Here is a 22148-nt window from a genome sequence, read left to right on the forward strand (position 1 = left end):
ACACTCAGTCATGTTTGCATTTCAGATAAACCACAAATAGTTTTTTTTTTTTTTAAATAAGTTCACTATTTTATCTGGTGACCCCAAATTAAGCAAAGTAAGTAAATAACAATATGACAGTATTCAAAGTAAAAGCTAGTCATGTCAAAATGTACTGCTACCTTTATTTATTGAGATAGGTTATTCAGAATATATTTTTTTTGTAAAAAAAAAAAAAAAAAAATATCATATCCTAAAGATGATCCACATCCTAACAAAGTTTTTTTTTCCTTTCTTTTTTAATGTATGTTGCATGTCTACAGAGCCAAGTAGAAGTATGAATTGAGCTTTATCTGAGACCTAACATACAGTTGGTAGTGGTTTAGTTGCTAAGTTGTGTCTGATTCTTGTGACCCCATGGACTGTAGCCTGCCAGGCTTCTCTGTCCATGGGATTCTCCAGGCAAGAATACTGGAGTGGGTTGCCATTTCCTTCTCCAGGGAATCTTCCCGACCCAGGGATCAAACCCAGGTCTCCTGCACTGTAGGCAGATTCTTTACCAGCTGAGCTACCAGGGAAGCCAGTTAGCCACATTCAGTTGGAAAATTGTACTTTTTTCCCAGTAGCAAGGATTCCTTGTTTTATTTTCTAGATTAGTGATTTTTGACCCTGACTACACATTAGCATTACTTGCAGAGATTTGCAAAGGTTATATGACAAGATCCTTCCTGTAGAGTCCAGTTTAGGTTGGTCTCAGAGGGGCCTTGGTGCTTAGTCGCCCACTGCCTTAGTTTCCTCACCCATAAAGTGGGGGTAAAATTATTTCCTATGTCCAAGCTTCATCATGAGAGTTAAATATGTAAAGTAGGTGGAGTTTTAGAAGAAGTCTGACTTGTAATCACTCTTAAATAAATGAAAGTCATTGTATTATTGTAAAGAAACCATAATAGAGTTTCCTAGCTCATTGAGAACTAGAAAATGCAGTAGATAGCAAGCAAAGCATGGGTAGATGAAAATGCTAGAAAGGCTCACATCTGCATGCAAGAGCTGATTATGGATATCTCTGCTCGTCCCTACGTTTAGTGACATTAGGTCTGAAAATCAGCCATGGTGAATTTATTGACAGCACAGAAATCATCAAAGGCTGAAATCAAGGATTTTTAGTTCACTTTTGTTTTTTGGTACCCCAGAGATCCAGTTACTGACAATATCACCATGTGAGAGGATGAAGGCAGGTGACAGAGAGGTCTGGGGTGAAAAACATCATACATTTACCTTGTGGTTTGGCCTGAATTTGGACCTAGCCAGTTATGGCATATGAGAGTTGGACCATAAAGAAGGCTGAGCACCAAAGAACTTATGCTTTCCAATTGTGACGCTGAGTGCAAGATCAAACCTTGCAATTCTGAAGGAATTCTGAGTCAATTCTGAAGGAAATCAACCCTGAATATTCATTGGAAGGACTGATGCTGAAGCTCCAATACTGTGGCCATGTGATGTGAAGAGCTATTGCTGCTGCTGCTAAGTCACTGCAGTCGTGTCTGACTCTGTGCGACGCCATAGATGGCAGCCCACCAGGCTCCGCAGTCCCTGGGATTCTCCAGGCAAGAACACTGGAGTGGGTTGCCATTTCCTTCTTTGGGTGTGAAGAGCTATCTCATTGGAAAATACCCTGATGCTGGGAAAGATTGAAGGCAAAAGGATGAGGTGGTTAGATAGCATCATTGAGTCAATGGACATGAATTAGAGCTAACACTGGGAGATAGTGAAAGACAGGGAAGCCTGGTATGATACAGTTCATAGGGTTGCAAAGATTTGGACACACTTAGCGACTGAACAACAGTCATGGCATCTGTCATTCATGGACCCAGGGCTTAAGTTTTGAGTCCCTGGAGGTGGTAGATTTATGAGTAGTGTGGTCCTCACCTGGTTTTGAATCTAGAATCGTCAGAGTATGATTGAGCTATCACTTAAACAATTGTTCCAAGTCTAGGGGCAAATTATTTAATCCTGCCCTCAAAAACTTAATGATCTGCAGAAACAAAGAGTAGAATGGTGGTTGCCAGAGGCTGGTGGAAATGGGGAGAGGTGGGTACGTACCTTCAGTTATAGAGTGAATACAGAGTCTGATGATTTAATGTCTAGAATGGTGGATAAAGTTAATAATACTTCATCATGTACTTGAAATTTGCTAAGTAAGTAGATATAAAGCATTCTCACATGCACAAACACAAAGTAACTATATAAGGTGAAAGATGTGTCCAACTTGGTATTGGAATCATTTCATGATATATGCATGCATGCTAAGTTGCTTCAGTTGTTCCTGACTCTCTGCAATCTCATGGACTGTAGCCCATCAGGGTCCTCTATCCATGAGATTCTCCAGATAAGAATACTGGAGTGGGTTGCCATTTTCTCCTCCAGGAGATCTTTTGGACCCGGGGATTGAACCCACCTTTCCTGTGGCTCCTGCATTCCAGGCAGATTCTTTACTGCTGAGTCACCAGTATCAAGTCCTTCATGATATATATGTGTATCAAATTATTGTGTTTTGTACTTTAAATATATAAAATTTTAATTGTCAATTATACCTCAATAAAGATGGGGAAAAAAAAAAAGGAGCAGGGGGCATAGGAAGCCACAAGATGAACATGGTCCATCTAACTTATATTTAGATGGATGTACATTCTCAAAACCCAAGCGCAAAATGATGGTGATGATGGTGGTGATGATGATGATGAAATTCCCTTGAGGTCTACTTTAGGTTAGTTTTGGAATGCTCCGAGATGCTCTGTTCATTGTCCTTTGCCTTTGTTGGGTACTCAGGTAGAAACTGGAGAAGGCAATGGCACCCCACTCCAGTACTCTTGCCTGGAAAATCCCATGGACGGAGGAGCCTGGTAGGCTGCGGTCCATGGGTTCGCTTAGAGTCGGACATGACTGAGCGACTTTACTTTCACTTTTCACTTTCAGGCATTGGAAAAGGAAATGGCACCCCACTCCAGTGTTCTTGCCTGGAGAATCCCAGGGACTGGGAAGCCTGGTGGGCTGCCGTCTATGGGGTCACACAGAGTTGGACATGACTGAAGCGACTTAGCAGCAGCAGCAGCAGCAGGTAGAAACAGATGGAGAGTATTAGAGGGTCTTCATGCCTTAGTTTCCTCATTAATCAGAACAGAATGGTTGTCAGAGTGATATGGGTAATGGATTTTAACTGCATAGTGATTACAGTTAGTTCCTCAATTTTCAAGAACATTTGTTGGGTTAGGTTATAACTTAGGAACTTAGGAGGACTTCCCTGGTGGCTCAGATGGTCAAGAATCTGCCTGGAGATGCAGGAGATCAGGCTTTGATCCTGGGTCAGGATGTTCCCCTGGAGAAGGAAATGGCTACCCACTCCAGTGTTCTTGCCTGGAGAATTCCATGGACAGAGGAACCTTAGAACTACAGTCCCTGAGTGGGACTTGTGGGCAACTAATATTTTGATTACTTAGAGCTAAGTAAGCACCCTGCCTAGATTCTGAACTTTGACCTTGGACCTCAGTAGCCCCACGAGCTCTCTAGGACCACTAGTCCTAATAGACTCAGTGGAGGTAGAGCTGGAGTCCTACTGCCTGACAGTTTGTTTTTGTTGATCTCTAAGTAAATCAGCATTTGTTATTGTTCATTTTAACCTTTATTTGACTTGCTTTAACAAAAGAGACACAGTAAATCTTTTCTCATAATGATTGAAACATTCTTCACTTAGAGAATTATATTGTTTTGGAAAAAAGCAGCTTGTATCATTCTGCATTAAAATGTGCAACATTGTTATTTTGGATTATTTTCTATAATCCCAAGTATATAATAATGTATTAAAAAGCCAATATGAGACTTTAAATTTCTTAACTTAAAAAAGCCCAACTATAATTTTATTATTTTAGCAAGAAAAAGAAGACTTATAATACTCAGGTATACAATTCAACTAAATCGGAATTTGATATTTGTACAATCTCTCCTCCTTGGAAGCTGCAGGTAGACAAAATTATTATATATATTGTATGTATGCTGCACGTACATTAAATTGATGAGAAACCCTGGCAATAAGCAAGCTCTTTGGAACCCAGACTGGATTGCCAAGCCGAGTACCCCTGCAAAACAAATTCTCTTTGTTTGAACATATGAAACATACCAAAAGAGAGTGAAAACCAGTTTTTTTATTTTTTTATTTTTTTTGTTTGTTTTTGTGGGAGAACCACCAGTGGAAGAAAAGATCACTTCCTCTGTAGACACTTTATGGGTTTCAGATTCCGTAAACTCTGCCATGTAACTTGACCCCAAAGTTAGTGAAATCCTGTTAGACTTTCCCTGCCCTCCTTCCTGCTTCCATCTTTCTGGCTGTCTCACCTTTGAAAACCTAGATTTGTATTTGTATACATGTGTGATCCCTCCTCCCATTGTCTGGTTTTTTACCCAGGCACTTTTCACTTACATCCTCTTTTTCCCTCATTTGGCAGTCAGTTGGGCTTCTTCCTGCCTTGAATACCACATTCCTGAGTTATTCAAGCTCAGTCATTAGCACCCTGTCCCCCTACTAAAATTATGAATGAAAAGCCTTGTTGTTCTTTACAAATAACTCAGGCTTCCTCAGTCAGTCAAATTCAAATGGAAGTGACTGCTGGACAAAGGGGCGGGATGATGGACAGTCCTCACAGCGAGTCATCAATGCCCACAGGAAGTTTGCAAAGGCACAATCTAGGTGGAGAGGATTGGGTGTTCCCAGAGGACAAGGGTGGTGGGGGGGAGCTGGGAGGGGAGGGGTGCTCTTTGAATCCTTTTGGATCTTAAAGGAAAAAAAAGAAAGTCCAGGAAGACCAGAGAAAGCAACGTAGACAGTCAATTTTGTCCTAGCAAGAACTGAAAAATCCTTCCCTGGAGCCATCTCTACCTTGCAGTAATGCTGGTTGAAACAGACAAAACTGAAGGCCCTGACCATTAACTAGGTTTTGAATGCCAAACGGGGCAGTAGTGGGTTACAGACTGGGAGCTGCATGACTCCCTGCTGAGAAGTTGCATTGTCCAGGGGCCCCCTTTTTCACAACAGGGGAAAAGGTAATTGACAGCCTGATTGTTTGGCCGGGCCCCCTGCTGTTTTAAAATCCTGGAAGGCCCCAGTCACACGTTGTCAATAACAGCCGTCGGAGGTGCGGAGTGAAGGACTGTTCAGGAAGCAGTTTGAGCCCTTCAAGTGGACAGGCCTCAGTGACTTTTCTTGCACTCTGGCTGCCACAAGCGACTCATTCAAAAATAACCTTCAAGTAATAAATCAAACTTGTTTCCTGAACTATACAAGGAACAGCTGGTTATTTTTCCTCACTTTTTTTTTTTTTCAAAGACCAAAAAAAAAAAAAGATTTTTTACTACAGGAAATCAAGCATGTCAAAATTTGGCAAAGCAATTTGGATGATTTAACAGCTAAACACTTCTCTTTTTAATGTTATGCTTTCATCGGCCTTTTTTTTATTTTGGCTTTTCCTTTTTGCATTCTGTGTGCTGTCGTGGGTCCCTTATCTCTGCTTTCCTCCTTTGTAGAAGGAAAACGAGTTTAGTGTTTTGTCCTTAGAAGATCTTTGGTGTAATTTCTAACGTAGTGGTCAAGATGCTCTACTTCTTACACAGCTAAAATTTGTTTTGTTCTGCAGGAAAAGTTTGGCTTTAGACCTATGGTTCCATGTCTCTTTTTCTCCAGAGATCCATTTATTTTGGAGTTCTGATGACAAGGCAGTTTTTCTCCAGTCTGCTGATTTAGGAACCCTGAGCTAGTGCCTATGTCACAACTGAAGTAGTCTGGTGTTTTAAGAAAGTACATTTTGAGCTCTTTGGTCTTTTTGCGTCTCTCTTTGTGCCTATTTTTGTGTTTCCTCTGTGTGTGTCTTTTTCTCCTTGACTATGTTTGTTTGCCCTTCAGATTCTAGAAAAATTGGCTAATCTCTGATTGGCCTTATAAGTAATTAAAAATATAAGTAACATGAAGCAATGGCCTTCTGTGATGATTCCTGTTTACCTTTCTTTTACAGATCCTTGGTATTTCCAATAGAAATCCATTTTAAGTGAAAATATTTTAATGATCTTATGAGTGTGTACCTTAGAGGTCAGCTTTTCACGACTTGTGGACTTTGAGAATTAAAAAAGAAGTGTATTTGAGAAACTGTCAGATTTTAGTGCACTAGGTCTATTTCAATCTATTTAACTAAATAGTCAGGATTAGATACTAAGATTATGTAAAACATCTCTTTTATAGGATATTTTGACCACTCTACAATAAATGAAAAAACATTATAATATAGCATTAAGTGAGAAATTATAAATTATACTTAGGGATTTTGACCTTTATGTATAATAAATTTATATTTCTTAATTTTGTTGAAGAGATTATTTATTTGTAATAAAACACTTGTAATGAAAGTCATGTTTACAGGAAGATAATAATGAAATTCAATTTGCAGTAGAATTAGGTCATGGTAGGCTTCTTTTGTATTTCTATTCATTTCTTTTTAAATTTCTTTTCCTTTGTATTTCCTTTATTAATGACAATGCTGTAATAGCACAAATAAACCCATCTTTGTGCTGTATAAGTAAACTTGTACACTTTGTAAATATACAGATATCTTGGCTGATACAAGTGTGAGTTTAGCAGTGGGTGTGGTTTCCATCTAAATGATTCTTCCATATACGGCTGATATTCATACTGAACATGTTTTGATGTAATATTTCTTTACTTTCAGCATTTAGCTTCGAGCATGTGATACGTGACTGGATGGAATTCCTGGAGAACTGTATTAACATGTTCCAAAGAGCTGAATCCTGAGGTTAGTACCACGTCAGAAAATTTGAGAATTTGCACAGTAATTATAGTATGGTTCATAAATGGTCTTATAATTTGCAAGTGAATTACATTATAGATATGATATTTAAAATAATATAAAACACTCAGTTCTGTAGATGAATCATTTCTTTTTAAGTCACAGCCTTTAGATTCGCTCAGAGATGCTCAGGAATTGCTGAGTTAAGTGGCCTTTGAACCTTCTGGTGTCCTCCTTCAGCCTCACAGCTCCTCCCCTTGGCCCTGTGGACTCTGGTCACAGTAGGGGCGGGTGAGATAGTGAGTGTAGACTGAAAGTGCTCTGTGCAGACTTGCTTTCTGGCCTCCTGTTCAGCTGCCAGTCTCACAGCTTGCCCTGAGAATGGACTTCCTGTGCTGTCATTTACACTCACTATCACACTAAGCGCTCTTTGTCACTCAGCCTTTGAGACAGAAGGGGGCGAGATAACGCATCTAGACCGCTCCTGTTGACTTTGTAGATAAAGTCAAGGGCTGGAGTCAAGAACCCAGGGTCTTATCCTCCTCACTTTGCAACTGCCTTGCCTTGTGACATTGAGCCAGGCTTTGGACCTCCCCATTCCTCACTATTCCTCTTCTATCTAATGAGAATCAGGGTGGGATGTTCTCTTATTTATCAGCAAGGTGTGGTTGTTGAAGGAATTTCTAAATGCTTGAAGCCCCTAGCAAAAGGAAAACGAAATCAGATAAAATGACCTTTTCTTCTGCTTTTTTTGGGGGGGTGGGGGGAATGGATAGGAAGCTGAGGCTGGTTAATTACTCCCTACTCCCAGAAGTAATTCATTCTATAATCTTGTAGATAGGGGATTTTCCTCCTACCCTTGTCAATTTTTACCTCGTCCTTATCTTTTGCTCTTTTCGTTTTTCTCTCTCTCTCTTCCTTTCTGTTTCTCCCTTTTCCTCTACCCCTGCAATGTTTCTTTCATAGCAATGTGCTGTGAGATCAAGGTGTGTAGAAATCAGCAAAGGTGAAAAGCATCTCTAAAAGGCTCTGTTCAATGTGGGTGAGCAGAGACACCGAGAAAATAGAAGGGCATCCTGAGCTGACTGGATGGGGAGGGACAGTAAGGGGATGCTTTTGCAAATATGTTGGACTTAGAAAGGTAAGCCTTTAGAGACAGTTACCAGATGGCAGTGGCACCCCACTCCAGTAGTCTTGCCTGGAAAATTCCATGGATGGAGGAGCCTGGTGGGCTGCAGTCCATGGGGTCACTAAGAGTTGGACACAACTGAGCGACTTCACTTTCACTTTTCACTTTCATGCATTGGAGAAGGAAATGGCAACCCACTCCAGTGTTCTTGCCTGGAGAATCCCAGGGACGGGAAGCCTGGTGGGCTGCTGTCTATGAGGTCACACAGAGTCAGACACGACTGAAGCGACTTAGCAGCAGTGGTGGCAGCTGGCAAAATGGGTCTCTGGGGGCCTGGGACCACTTATTTAGAGGTTGTCTCAAAGAGATGGGATTGGAAAGGGTTGGAACCTATAGTGAAATTCAAGGATTCTCTCAATGGGATAGGATGGAGTGCCTGTTCTGACCACAGCCATGACTTCATCCTTTTCCCTTTTCAGTAACTTGTACAACTGCATAGAGTGTAGCTTTAAGTCAAAAGTGATTTCATCTCCTATTTCAAATTAGAGTGTGTGAAGTATTATGAATTTTAAAGCATGCATTTTAATACATTTTACTTGGTTCAGTGGGTAAAGAATTCGCCTGCAGTGTAAGAGACACAGGAGACACGGGTTTGATTCCTGGGCCAGGAAGATCTCCTGGAGAAGGAAATGGCAGCTCACTTCAGGTTTCTTGCCTGGGAAATTCCATGGACAGAGATGTCTAGAGGGCTATGGGTCCAGTCCAATGGGTCCAGTCAATTAGGTTGCAAAAGGTCAGACATGACAGTGTGACTAAGCATGCACTTTTTAAAAACCTTTAGTGGTTGAGTTTTATTGCTGTTGTTTTCATTTTGTTCTGTGAAGAGCTTGGTAATATAAATTACAAGCCAGACGTTAATTCACTTACATTCCTCATGGCCTTTTAAGAAGGGTGCTGTATATTCTGGCTTGCTTATTGGATTTTCCTCATCTACACATCGATTCATATGTATTTTGATTTTTTTTCACTCAAAGGGCAGCAATATCATTTTGGTGGTGTATGTTTTTGATCTATGTACATACATGGTTTTTATATGGCCTGACATTGTGTTTGTTACTTCTTATTGCATCTATTGTATATTCTAAAATGTATTATTCTATTTTGCTACCTATAGCTAGGCTTTTTTAGGGTGACTCCCCTCATTAAAAAAAACGAAGACTACTACATGGGGGACATAAAAAAAAAATATATATATATATATATACACACACACACACACATAATGTAGTATATGTACATAAATATATATTTAAAATATAAAAATATATATTTTACTTATTTTAATAAGAAGGATATGAAAAGATATATATCAGTCTGTCTATAATACATAGGATCTGAAGGGGATGCAGGATCTTATTAACTTTAAAAAAATAATTTATTTATTTTTAATTGGAGGATAATTGCTTTACAATATTGTGTTGGTTTCTGCCATTCATCAACACAAATCAGCCATAGGTATACATATGTCCCCTCCCTCTTGAACTTCCCTCTCACCTCCCACCCCATCTCAGCTCTCTACTTTGTCACACAGCACCAGATTTGAGCTCCCTGCATCATATAGCAAAACCCCACTGGTTATCTCTTTCACACAGGGTAATGATTATGTTTCAATAAGGAACTTATTAACTTGCTAAACTTTTTTTTCTGCTATTTCACTTTGTACAACAAATATGTGTTGCTTTTAAAAAATTATTGTATTACTTTCTTAAAACATTAATGAAAAAAGTTTCACTACTGATTTAATATAAACACTTAAAGACAAAATTTAGTAGTCACTGATAATATTTATGTTTTACAAGGTTTTTGCCAATCTTGTTAAAATGTCTAAAAATCTGCAAGAGTCTCTTTTGTTTTTAGAGCACACACATACACAAGGCAATGGTTGGTGCTCCCTCTGCTGGTTTCCCTGTAAGAATTAGCGAGCCAACTTGGGAGAGTAAAAAGATAACAATGAAAACTATGTTGATTCTTTGATCTTTAAGCACCCTTTCCACATATGAGCTTTATCCTAGATTGGCAGCAAGTGTTAAAGCAGTTTGTGAAAATGGGTTCTTTCCTGATATTTAACAGTGATACTGAAGTTGGGCTAGATAATTCAATTTCTCCTTTTTCATATCATATAGTAAGATATAAAACACAATTATTCCTAATTTATTGGGACTTTTTGAGTGGGGATTAATTTTATACAACTAACTCTAGTAGTCACTTGATGGAACATCTTTACATTAGTAAGCAAAAGTGATGGGAAAATCGCCGTCCCTGGGATTCTCCAGGCAAGAACACTGGAGTGGGTTGCCATTTCCTTCTCAAATGCATGAAAGTGAAAAGTGAAAGTGAAGTCGCTCAGTCCCTCAGTGACCCCATGGACGGCAGCCTTCCAGGCTCCTCCATCCATGGGATTTTCCAGGCAAGAGTACTGGAGCGGGGTGCCATTGCCTTCTCCTTTGCTGTGTGCAGGCTTACTCTATTTGCGGCAAGCGGGGTTTCCTCTCTAGCTGGGGTGTGTAGGCCTTTCACTGTGGCGGTTTCTCTTGTTTCGGAGCACAGGCTCTACCTAGATGCATGGGCTTCAGTGGTTGCAGCTCACTGGCTCTAGAGAGTGGGCTCAGTAGCTGTGGCACACCAGCTTACCCGTGGCATGTGAGATCTTCCTGGACCAGGGATCGAACCCGACTCTCCTGCATTAGCAGGTAGATTCTTATCCGCTGTACCACCAGGGAAGTCCACAAGCCATTTTAAAAATTAAATACCTTGTTACATCATTACTGTAATTATAAATTCTTATATAAAAGATATTTGAAATTTTCTTGGTTTAGTTAATATCAATATCTAAACTATAAGATTCTTAGAATTCATTGAATTCATCAGTTTTTTTTTGAGGGGGGGGAATCCTGACTTTCACGAATCAGAATATGTTGAATTATATATACTATTCATTTATCAAATATAAGGCAATGGCAACCCATGCCAGTACTCTTGCCTGGAAAATCCCATGGATGGAGGAGCCTGGTAGGCTGCAGTCCATGAAGTCGCTAAGAGTCAGACACGACTGAGCGATTTCACTTTCACTTTTCACTTTCATGCATTGGAGAAGGAAATGGCAACCCACTCCAGTGTTCTTGCCTGGAGAATCCCAGGGACGGCAAAGCCTGGTGGGCTGCTGTCTATGGGGTCGCACAGAGCCGGACACGACTGAAGCAACTTAGCAGCAGCAGCAGCAGTATTAAATCATTCCTAAATCTTTTATTGTATTCTGTATTATATATATAATATGGTATTCTGTGTCTTAAAGGGGTTTAATGTGAAGATTCTGTCTGTACATATTCAGCTCTTTTTACTAGCTTTTCCCTTTAGGTAGATGTCGGCATAGTATTAACTGAGAATATATGAAACCATTTCCCTTAGGGACATAGGCATTTAATAGGGAGCTCTGGTGAATCTATGAACTTTCAAAGGAAACATTTTTAATGGAAGGTTTCAGGGAGAGGGCTTTTGTAGGAGGATAAAGTAGACTGGAGAAGGGTCACCTCTGGACAGGCCAAAGAAATGGAGAATTTAGAGAACTCCAAGCAATAGACAGAAGAGCCTGGCAGTCTGTAGTTCATGGAGTCCCAAAGATTCGGACAGTACTGAGTGACTTTCACTTTTTCAAGCAATAGGCAATAAAGAATGTGGGAGGTGCTATTTAGCGGGGAAGAACAGGAGTTGCATTTCCTTATAAGAGAACCATTTTCCTTTTTTTAAAAAAAACTTTTTATATTATATTGGAGTGTAACCATTTAACAATGCTGTGATAGTTTCAGGTGGACAGCAAAGGAACCCAGCCGTACATATATATGTACCCATTCTCCCCCAAACTCCCCTCCCATCCGTGCTGCCACATAGCTTTGAAAAGAGTTCCCTGTGCTATACAGTAGGACTTTGTTGGTTATCCATTTTAAATATAGCAGTGTGTATTGCTCTCCTTTTGAAAAAGTCATTCCCTTTGTGAAGGGTGCTCAGGGAATGGTGAAGGAGAAAGGAAATAATAGGGTAGAAAACCAGGTCTCATAAATCAACTTTACCCATCACTGGATGAGCCATATACCACAGTCATTCCAACAGCGTGGAGAACACAGGGTAGAGATTTAGGCAAGTGACAGTGTTGGCAACAGGAAGTTTCATGTAGCTGAGATCAGCCACAGCTACTAGATTTAGGCCTGGGAATTCTGGGCTCTGGAAAGAGTGGGGAGGGTGATGAGTGTTGGGGGTCTGGTCATACTGAGGGCCTCCGCATAAATACTGCAGGACCCCAGTGCTGGAGACCCTGGAGTACCGGGCAGTGCATCATCACAAAGACGAGACTCAGTTCCTGCTGCTGGACTCTGAGTTCAGGAGGATTCTTGGCAGGATCCCTGTTCTGGATCATGGGCTATGAGCAGTTAGGATCAAGGCTGATTTGATACTGACCCTAGTGTACTAGCAACTTCCTTCATCCTGAGTCTGGAGAGGGTTTGTACACGAGTGCATGTTCAGTTAAGACCTACAAGCCACACCAATGATGGCCCAAATCTGGAATTTTAGGAGATGTTATTGGATGGGAGGTTATGTCCCTTGCATCTCAAACCATGATATGTGGGCTAATGCACACTTAGCCAACTTAAAAAGTCACTGTGCATTAGAGGTTAGAGATTAAAGAAAGAATACCCCTGCTTCGAATTTTTAAAACAGCTTTATTGAGGTATAAGGGGCTTCCCTGGTGGCTCCGTGGGAAAGAATCCACCTGCAATGCAGGAAACATAGGAGACTCAGGTTTGATCCAGACCTGGGTTTAATCCCTGGGTAGGGAAGATCCCCTGGAAGAGAGCATGGCAATCCACTGCAGTGTTCTAGCCTGGAGAATTCCATGGACAGAGAAGCTTGGCGGGCTATAGTCCATGGGGTCACAAAGAGTCGGACACAACTGAAGCGACTTAACATGCATTTATGTATTGAGGTATAAATTCAGATACTATACAATCCACCCTTTTAAAGTGTACAGTTAAATGAGTTTGAGAATATTACATAACTTCTTTGAATTGTGGAATAATACATACAATATAAAATTTGTGATTTTCACCATTTCTTTTTTATCACAATAGTAAAAGATGTTTATCAGTTTTCATGATAAATAGCCAGACAAAAAATAAAAGATAATTGCAGTTGCAAGCTATAATGGAAACATGATTAACCTAACAATATAAAATAATTACACACAATTTGGGGGATTAAGTAGAGTGATGTGGTAAGTGGAAGTGCATACATGCATATGTTTTCATCCACTCGGCCAGTCTATGTCTTATGGTTGATGCATTTAATCTATTTACATTTAAGATAATTATCCATATGTATGATCCAGCTGTGGAGAAGGGAATGTCAACACATTCCAGTATTCTTGCCTAGAGAATTCCATGGACAAAGGATCCTGGCTGGCTACAGTGCATGGGGTCACGAAGAGTCAAACACCACTAAACAACTAACACTCTCTCTCTCTCTCTGTCTCTCTCTCTCCCCCTGCCACCCCCATTGGGACTTCCTAGGAGGCACTAGTGGTAAAGAGCCTGGCTGCCAATGCAGGAGACTTAAGAGATGCAGGTTCGATCTCTGGGTAGGGCAGATCGCCTGGAGGAGGGCATGGCAACCCATTCCAGTATTCTTGTCAGGAGAATCCAATGGACAGAGGAGTTTGGCGGACTACAGTCTATAAGATCGCACAGGGTTGGACATGACTGAAGTGACTTAGCATGTATGCACGCATGATCCTATTGCCAGTTTCTAATTATTTTGGCTTTATTTTGTGTAGGTCTTTTCCTTCTCTTGTGTTTCCTGTCTAGAGAAGTTCCTTTAGCATTTGTTGTAAAGCTGTTTTGGTGGTTTTGAATTCTTTTTACTTTTGCTTGTCTGAAAAGCTTTTGATTTCTCCATCAAATTTGAATGAACATTTATATTTACCATTAGTCCCACATAATTGTTCTCTAATTTTTTATGTATTTATTTTTAGTTCTGTCTCTTCAGGTGATATATTTTAAATTTCTTATATGCAGGACTGTTTTTTCAGATCTTTTGCATTATCCTAAGAACTTTAACTTGATTTTACCCAGATTATTCTAAATGACAGAGATGTTAGGGCTTTGTTTGTTTGTTTTTTTTTCCAATATGCTCTATAGAGCAAATCCTCTGAGTTTCTACATGAGAGTGTGGGAGGGAAAGGTGCTTTGATTTTACATATTGGGTTTTGTATGGTATTTCCCTTGAAGAATGAATTGCCCTGAAAAATTTCAAAAACTATGAGTGTGTTTTGCTGATGATAATAAACTCAATATTTAGAAGCAACTGAATGTAGAAAACTTTTCATTGAAAGTCTGCTGCTGCTGCTGCTAAGTCGCTTCAGTCATGTCCGACTCTGTGTGACCCCATAGACAGCAGCCCGCCAGGCTCCTCCGTCCATGGGATTCTCCAGGCAAGAACACTGGAGTGGGTTGCCATTTCCTTCTCCACATTGAAAGTCTAAATTAGATTATTTATGAATTGACTTCTTTATGAATATATACTTTATGTATTACTAGTCCTATATGAATTCCTATATGAATCAACTTAAAATTATATGTTTCTTTTTGTTTTGTTCATGATAGTGGTTTTAAAAGTCATGGTTTTTACTGTTAGAAGAACTTTTAGTCCAAGAGTACTCATGTGTTCATAAACCTTATAGTCCAGGAAAACAGTCTGGAAAGAGAAAACTCTCTTTATACCCCAGGAGTTCCCCAGCAAATAGATATGTACTTAAATGGAAGTGCATTTTTTCCACCCTTGGACCGACCACATAAAATTTGACACAGCCAAGGCATTGATCTAAACGAAGCTAGGATGCGTATAAGAGCTGGTAGATTTATTTCAGGTCCTTTTTAGCCAAAGCTACTTTGTTGCTTTATTTATCTTACCAGAATCTTCTTTGCCTTTCATTCTCTTCTGATCAGAGAGGTAGACTTCTTTAGACCTACCTTCTCTGTTAACAGTAGCCATTAGTCAAATGTGGCTGAAATGTCCTGAATACATGCTAGATTTCAATGACTTAGTATGGAAAAAAAAAAAAAAAAAATGATGGTGAACTAGCTCATTTGCATATTTTTGTATTATACATTGAAATGACAACAGTGGTTAAATAAACATTATTGAAATTAATTTCTTTTCATTAATTTCTGTTTCTTTTTAACCACTGAAAAATGTTAATTTACATATATGGCTCACACTCTGTTGAAGAAAACTCCTGTAGACCAATAGTTCTTAAACTTTTTTGAATAATGATGCATTTCTTTGACACTCTGATAAAAGCTCAATAGATCATAGAGAGATAGATACTGTCAATTCTGTTACAGCCAACAGATGTGTTCCTAAGACCCGCCTTACTGTGCAAGATCATGCAAAAGAAGCTACAGGGCTGGCACTGGAGTAGACTTTCAACAATTTCGTGAGTGACATGTGAAGAAACATAATAAACATGGTAGCCTGGTTCTGTCCATGGCGAATGGTTAAGAGATATGCCAGTATTACAATAAATATGGTGCTTGACCCTGAAAAGGTCTCAGTTGTCTGTGGGGGTGGAGCTCTACAACTGCCCGATTCCAGTGCCTGCCTTGTTCCCCTGGCCGCCACTCTGTGTGTCAGAGGAAGAGAACTTGTTAGGAGAGTAGGAAAATACCGAGAGAAAGAGAAAAATAACAGAGGACAGACAGGAAAAACATAAAATAGGCTGAGAGGAAAGAAGGGGAAAAAAATGAAAGAGAAGGGAGGGCATGAGGCTGATTGCCAGTCAGCGGGATTGCGGCTTGTGATTGGGAGGTTACCTGAACTCGGATGGAATGTTGGAAGAGCACAAGGAGAAAGTTGGGAAGTGAAAGTGAAAGTCGCTCAGCCATGTCGGACTCTTTACGACCCCATACAGTCCATGGAATTCTCCAGGCCAGAATATTGGAGTGGGTAGCCGTTCCCTTCTCCAGGGGATCTTCTCAATCCAGGGGTGGAACCCAGGTGTCCCGCATTGCAGGCGAATTCTTTACCATCTGAGGTATCAGGGAAGCCGGGAGAAAGTTGAAACAGTAAATTAAACAGCAAAGGTAGAGTTCATTGTTCTTAAGAGGTGTGCCATGCGTGCATTTTGTTGACTTGTGCAAAGCTCAGTTCAGCTAGGTGGAGTTTTCTGTGTTGGCCTGGAGATGAAATTGGCACAAATACAAAATTAGCGTTGTGCTACAGCCTTCCCTAATTTGTCAGTCACGTCGGAACAAATTCATGTTTTCAAAATAAGCGTTCTAGCAGAACTGATTGTAGAAACATACACCAGGATAGATTGTGACACACAGCTCATGTTTGCAACCTGCAGACTGGAGGAGTGTCAGGGCATGTCAGGCATGAGGAAGCAAAGGTGAAATGCCAGCAGTAGGTTTTTTCAAGGTGTTATAGTACCTTACATAGTTATAAGGGATTATAAGAAGGGGGGCGTATTGAGCGATTTGTGGAGACCCCAGTGGAATGTAGAAAGTGAATGCATTTATGGGGTTGGATTCCTGAGGGTAGAAGACATTGAATTTGAGGAGCAGAGAAGGTAGATTCCCACTGGATACCAACTGAGAATGATGTATTTACACAGCCTTTCTAATCTATGACAGAATTGTCCAGGAAAATCTATTTGCAAATAGAACTCTCAGGGACAGGAAATGAATGCTTCGTGAGAGGAAAATTCTAAGAGTTAGTAGGAAAAGAGAGCAGATATTGTCTTAATAATCTGCTTCTATTTATCCTGGGCTTTAGTTACAATCCACAGAACTTGGTTCCTGTGACTTTACAGAAATAGGTCTAAGAATCTGTCAAGGGAAAGTGAACTGAGATCTTCAAGTCACTAGGAGTAGTGAAGTAACTTTGAAAATTAAATCAAACCATTGAAGTAGCTGCCCATTAAACATGATAATACTAATGATGGTGATGATGACAACAATAAGCTAGTATTCATTGGGCTTTAAGTGTAGCTGGGGACTACAATATGTTTCATGTGGATGATTTTATTTACTGCTCTTATTAAAAAAATCTTTTTTAAAAATTTATTTTTTAATTGAAGTATAATTGCTTTACAGAATTTTGTTTGTTTCTGCCAAATATCAATGAATTGATGAATTACTCATAACATTTTGAGAAAGGATTTTTACCTTTCTTATCTATCTCTTTTTACAGATAGAAGTAACTATGCCAACATCACACTGGTACCAAGTAGCTGAGTTGGAGGAGCTTGAAGGCAGGCAGTCTAAACCCAGTGTTTGCATGGAAGACTCTGGTCTTATTAGTGATCTTGCTGGGGACTTTCCTTTTCTACTGTTGTATATTCTTGTTATTCAGTTGCTAAGTCGTGTCTGACTCTGGGACCCCACAAACTGTGGTATACCAGGTCTCCTCCTCCTTCACTATCTCCATAGTTTGCTCAAACTCATGTTCATTCAGTCAGTGATGCCATCCAACCAGTTCATTCTCTGTTGCCCCCTTCTCCTCTTGCCCTCAATCTTTCCCAGCATCAGGGTCTTTTCCAAAGAGTCAGCTCTTTGCATCAGGTGGTCAAAGTATGGGAGCTCAACTTAAGCATCAATTCTTCCAATGATGTTTGGGGTTGATTTCCTTTAGGATTGTCTGGTTTGATCTCCTTACTGTCTGAGGGACTCTGGTACTGTTTAAATTTGTGTAATGAAATGCTATTACTTAGATTATTTTTAAAATGGAAGGAAAATACACATATATGGGTTTAAAAAAGGAAGCATAGAAAAAAGAAATAAAAACAATTTTAAAAACTGAAATCAAGTTTAAAATTCACATCCAACATACTATAATACATATATTTGGGTAGCATGATTTGAAAATGTTACTTGATACACATGTGCAGGGGGTTTTCCTTCCATGTATAGGCTCCTTGGGGAGTTTCCATTGCTACTGGATGTATATAGGATTGCCAACTGTAAATCATAGTAATGATGGGTGATATAATCAATTTTAAATTGCTGTTCAGTTTTATCCAAGGCATATTTAACATTCAGCTTTAAATGTTAACAAATGTCATTCATTATTTTTCAGAAATAGGTAGAATTAATCATTTTTCGCAGGTTCAGTTAAATTTTCTTGTGTGATGATGCAGGGATAGCATGCTATACAGAAAGCAACACATTATTGTAAAAGCCTAAGCTGCACATTCGTTAAAATTATTTTCCATTTGCTTATTTTTGCTCTAGATTCTAATTTATAAGAAGGGTATAGTAAGGCATTTTGTATTTAAGCTAAATCTATTTTTAAATGAATTTTTTTTTTCTGTAAGTAACAATGGGTACCACCAGATTTTATTCTCTCTGCTTTTGATGAGAATACGATCTGTTTTCTCTATTGTCTTTTCAAATACTTGGTTCTTATTAGTGGATTAGAAATGACACATTTTAGAAAGGAAAATAGGGACTTCCTTAGTGGTCTTGGACTGCAGGGACATGGGTTTGATCCTTGGTCAAGGGAATTCACATCCCATGTGCCACCAGGCTCATCTGCCCATGGGACTTCCCCAGGCAAGAATACTGGAGAGGGTTGCCATTCCCTTCTCCAGGCGATCTTCCCGACCCAGGGATCAAGCCTAGGTCTCCTGCACTGCAGGCAGATTCTTTACCCTTACGTGTATTTGTGTGTTAGTTGCTCAGTTGTGTCTGACTCTGTGACCCCATGGACACAAAATATCTTTAAATTTGTGCAATGAAATGCTATTACTTAGGTTATTGAACCTAACTAAATACTATTTACTTAGGTTATAGCCTGCCAGGATCCTCTGTCAATGGAATTTTCCAGGTGAAGATACTGGAATGGGTTGCCATTTCCTTCTCCAGGGGATCTTCCTGACCTAGGGATTGAACTCAAGTCTCCTGCATTGCACAGCCCTTGACGAGGAATTAAAGATCTTTGACTTTGTTTAATGGCTAAAGTATTATTATTTTGTCTTATTTGTTTTCTTTTCTTTCTGCATGTTTTTCCCCCCTTCTCTGATTAAATTTAATATACGGGACTCAGGGAAGTCCTAGGAGGCTACAGTTTCTCTATGGACAACAGGCAGGTGGAGTACATGGTGGGGAGTGGGGAGTTGGTTCTGGGAAGGCCCCACAGGGTCCTGCTCAGTTATAGTAGAAGACCATCCCCTACCCCTTTTAATCCCTACTTTCAGATGTTCCATGATTTGGGAAATGTCATTTTGTCCGTTCACATTTTTTTTTTTTTCCTGTTTTCTGTTGTGTGAAAGGAAATAAGCATACACATTTGAGGAAGAGATTTTTCTAAAGAACTCTTTTTTTTTTTTTTTTTAGAATTGCAGTAGGAGCATATTTTCTCCTATTATTGGATAAATACCTAGTGAGGTGAGCTTTCCTGGTAGCTCAGCTGGTAAAGAATCCACCTGCAATGCAGGAAACCCTGGTTCAATTCCTGGGTGGGGAAGATTCCCTGGAGAAGGGATAGGCTACCCACTCCAGGATTCTTGGGCTTTCCTAGTGGCCCAGATGGTAAAGTATTTACCTGCAATGTGGGAGACCTGGGTTTGATCCCTGGATTGGGAAGATCCCTTGGAGAGGGCATGTCAACCCACTCCAGTATTCTTGCCTGGAAAATCCACATGGACAGAGGAGCCTTGTGGGTTCAGTCCATGGGATCTTGAAGAGTCAGACTTGACTGACTAAGCACAACACACATCCGCTGAGGTGCTCTCTCTCTCTCTCTCTCCCCCTCCAATTCCTCTTCTGACTTCCCTGAAGAAGAACCATGTACTTAAGACTAACTTTGCTCTCTTGTATCACCTTACCAAAAACATCTTGGCTGCACTTCCCAGAGAGATGGAATGTCTGGGACTGCTGGTGGGGGTCTGGGGGCTGCTGTCAGGGGTAGCTGCTCTGCCCTCTAGCACTGGTCACCACATAGCTCTCCTATGACTTCTCAAGTGATGTAACTGAGCAGGTCCTGCCAGCAGTCCTGGCCAGGGGCCAAAGGAGAGAGAGGAGGGTGGGGAGAGTCTCCTTCACCAGCTAGAGATACCTTCATGCACTGTGGGCCTAAAGAGAATTTAGTTCATTCCCTAGTAAGGTGGAGGAAAAATAAGAATGATGGGTGGGGCTGATTTTTTAATAAAGGAATATGCTTTTTTAATAAAGTCATATCTTAAGGTAGCTCACTTGGTGAAGAATCTGCCTGTAGTACAGAAGACCCAGGTTTGATTCCTGGGTCCAGAAGATCCCCCAGAGAAAGGAATGGCTACCCATTCTAGTATTCTTGCCTGGAGAATTCCATGGACAGAGGAGCCTGGCAGTCCATGAGGTCGCGAGAACCGGACATGTCTTAGCAACTAACCACCACCATGCTTTTCTTAAAACTGATACTGATAATTAATAAAGGGTTCAGTCCTAGTGCAACAAAGTTGATGCCCAAGTATTTGTGGTATCAGGAAAGTAGACACTAGGCCGGCAGTTTCCCTTTGAGTCTGGGAAAAAGCATTTCTCTCAGGGGCTGAGCCCTCTTTCTGGGCTTGATTATGAATGGAAGCATTTCTTGGCTACCCTGGCAATATCCAGTGAGCTTGTCCAGGGGACCAGGAACATGGTGCACAATGGAACTCTTCCCTTGACTAGGGAGAGCAGGCTGCTGATGGCATTGAGGGCTGATTTTCCTCTCTGACCTCTGTTCCTCATCTCCCTCCTGCCCTCTCTGCCTCTCCCACAGGCTCCAGTACAAGCTTACACTTAGGAGAAGTGCCCCAGGTCAGGGGCAGGCAGAGAGCAACACACTTGTGTTTGGCAAAGTGAAGCCCTACAAATCCCAGCAAGTGTGCTTACAAGTCAACTCTCGTCCCTGTAACAGTTGGCTGGGGAGGAGACTGAGGTTTCTACCTTCTTCAATATCTAAGTAATTTGCCCTATCTATCTTTTGGAAACAGACTTTAAGCATGTAGTAACAACTCTAGATCATTCTTCCACCACATAAGAGAATTGGAACAGAAGGATGAGGGGGAAATGATTTTCCAGTTCAACTTCTGTGTTTTTTGCTGCTGCTGCTAAGTCGCTTCAGTTGTGTCCAATTCTGTGCGACCCCATAGACGGCAGCCCACCTGGCTCCCCTGTCCCTGGGATTCTCCAGGCAAGAACACTGGAGTGGGTTGCCATTTCCTTCTCCAGTGCATGAAAGGGAAAAGTGAAAGTGAAGTCACTCAGTTGTGTTCAATTCTTAGCGACCCCACAGACTGCAGCCTACCAGGCTCCTCTGCCCATGGGATTTTCCAGGCAAGAGTACTGGAGTGGGTTGCCATTGCCTTCTCCTTCTGTGTGCTTTAGAGAACATAAAGAACCAATGTGCTAATTTAAAGGCATCAGTCATATCAAGATAGGTAATATAGAAGAAGAGGGCTTCCCCAGTGGCTCAGCGATAAAGAATCTGCTAGCAATGCAGGAGTCACAGGAGATGTGGGTTCATTCCTTCGGTGGGGAAGATCTTCTGGAGAAGGAAATGACAATCCACTCCAATATTCCTGCCTGGAGAATCCTGTGGACAGAGGAGGCTGGAGGGCTACAGTCCATAGAATAGCAAGGAGTTTGCCATGGCTGAAGCAACTTAGCAAACACACATGCAATGTAGAAGAAGTCAGTGAGTCTTGGGGTACTTATTAAATATTTCATCCTACATCTTAACTGTTAAATAAAGCACACAGATGAAGCTGAAGAATGTGAGTTTCTGAGTCTCACATTGGTTGGTAGCAGACCCTCTGGTATGTGGGTTTTTTTAGGGTAGTGTAAGATAAAACTTAATTTTTCTGCTCTACTCTCAATACTTCTGACACCACCAGTGATATGGATTTTTCCCACACCAAGTAATTCTCCAATTCTCAGTGCACACTGACTTAGTGGCCTATAATCTCAGTGGACACTGACTGAATGTCTTATAAATTTAACTTTTGATTCTGATGCTATCTACCTGGACATAGCATCAGATCATGCAGGTCAAGGGCTCAATTCCACAGGACTATCTCCACCCCAGATGTCAACCGCCAAGCCCAGATTGCCACCTATACTTCTGACCAA

General features: G+C 40.7%; 1 protein-coding gene across 7 annotated transcripts in view; it reads left to right on the forward strand.

Moving 5' to 3' along the window:
• LOC133258510 (spidroin-1-like) overlaps window positions 1-22148 on the forward strand; it is a 186666-nt gene that overhangs the window by 11572 nt on the left and 152946 nt on the right. For all 7 annotated transcript variants that reach the window (XR_009740061.1, XR_009740062.1, XR_009740059.1 and 4 more), the window contains exon 2: window positions 6744-6827. The gene's annotated coding sequence lies outside the window, so the exon portion shown is untranslated. The remainder of the gene's footprint in view (window positions 1-6743; window positions 6828-22148) is intronic.

This window comes from Bos javanicus, chromosome 12, assembly GCF_032452875.1.
Source record: "Bos javanicus breed banteng chromosome 12, ARS-OSU_banteng_1.0, whole genome shotgun sequence".
NCBI lineage: Eukaryota > Metazoa > Chordata > Mammalia > Artiodactyla > Bovidae > Bos > Bos javanicus.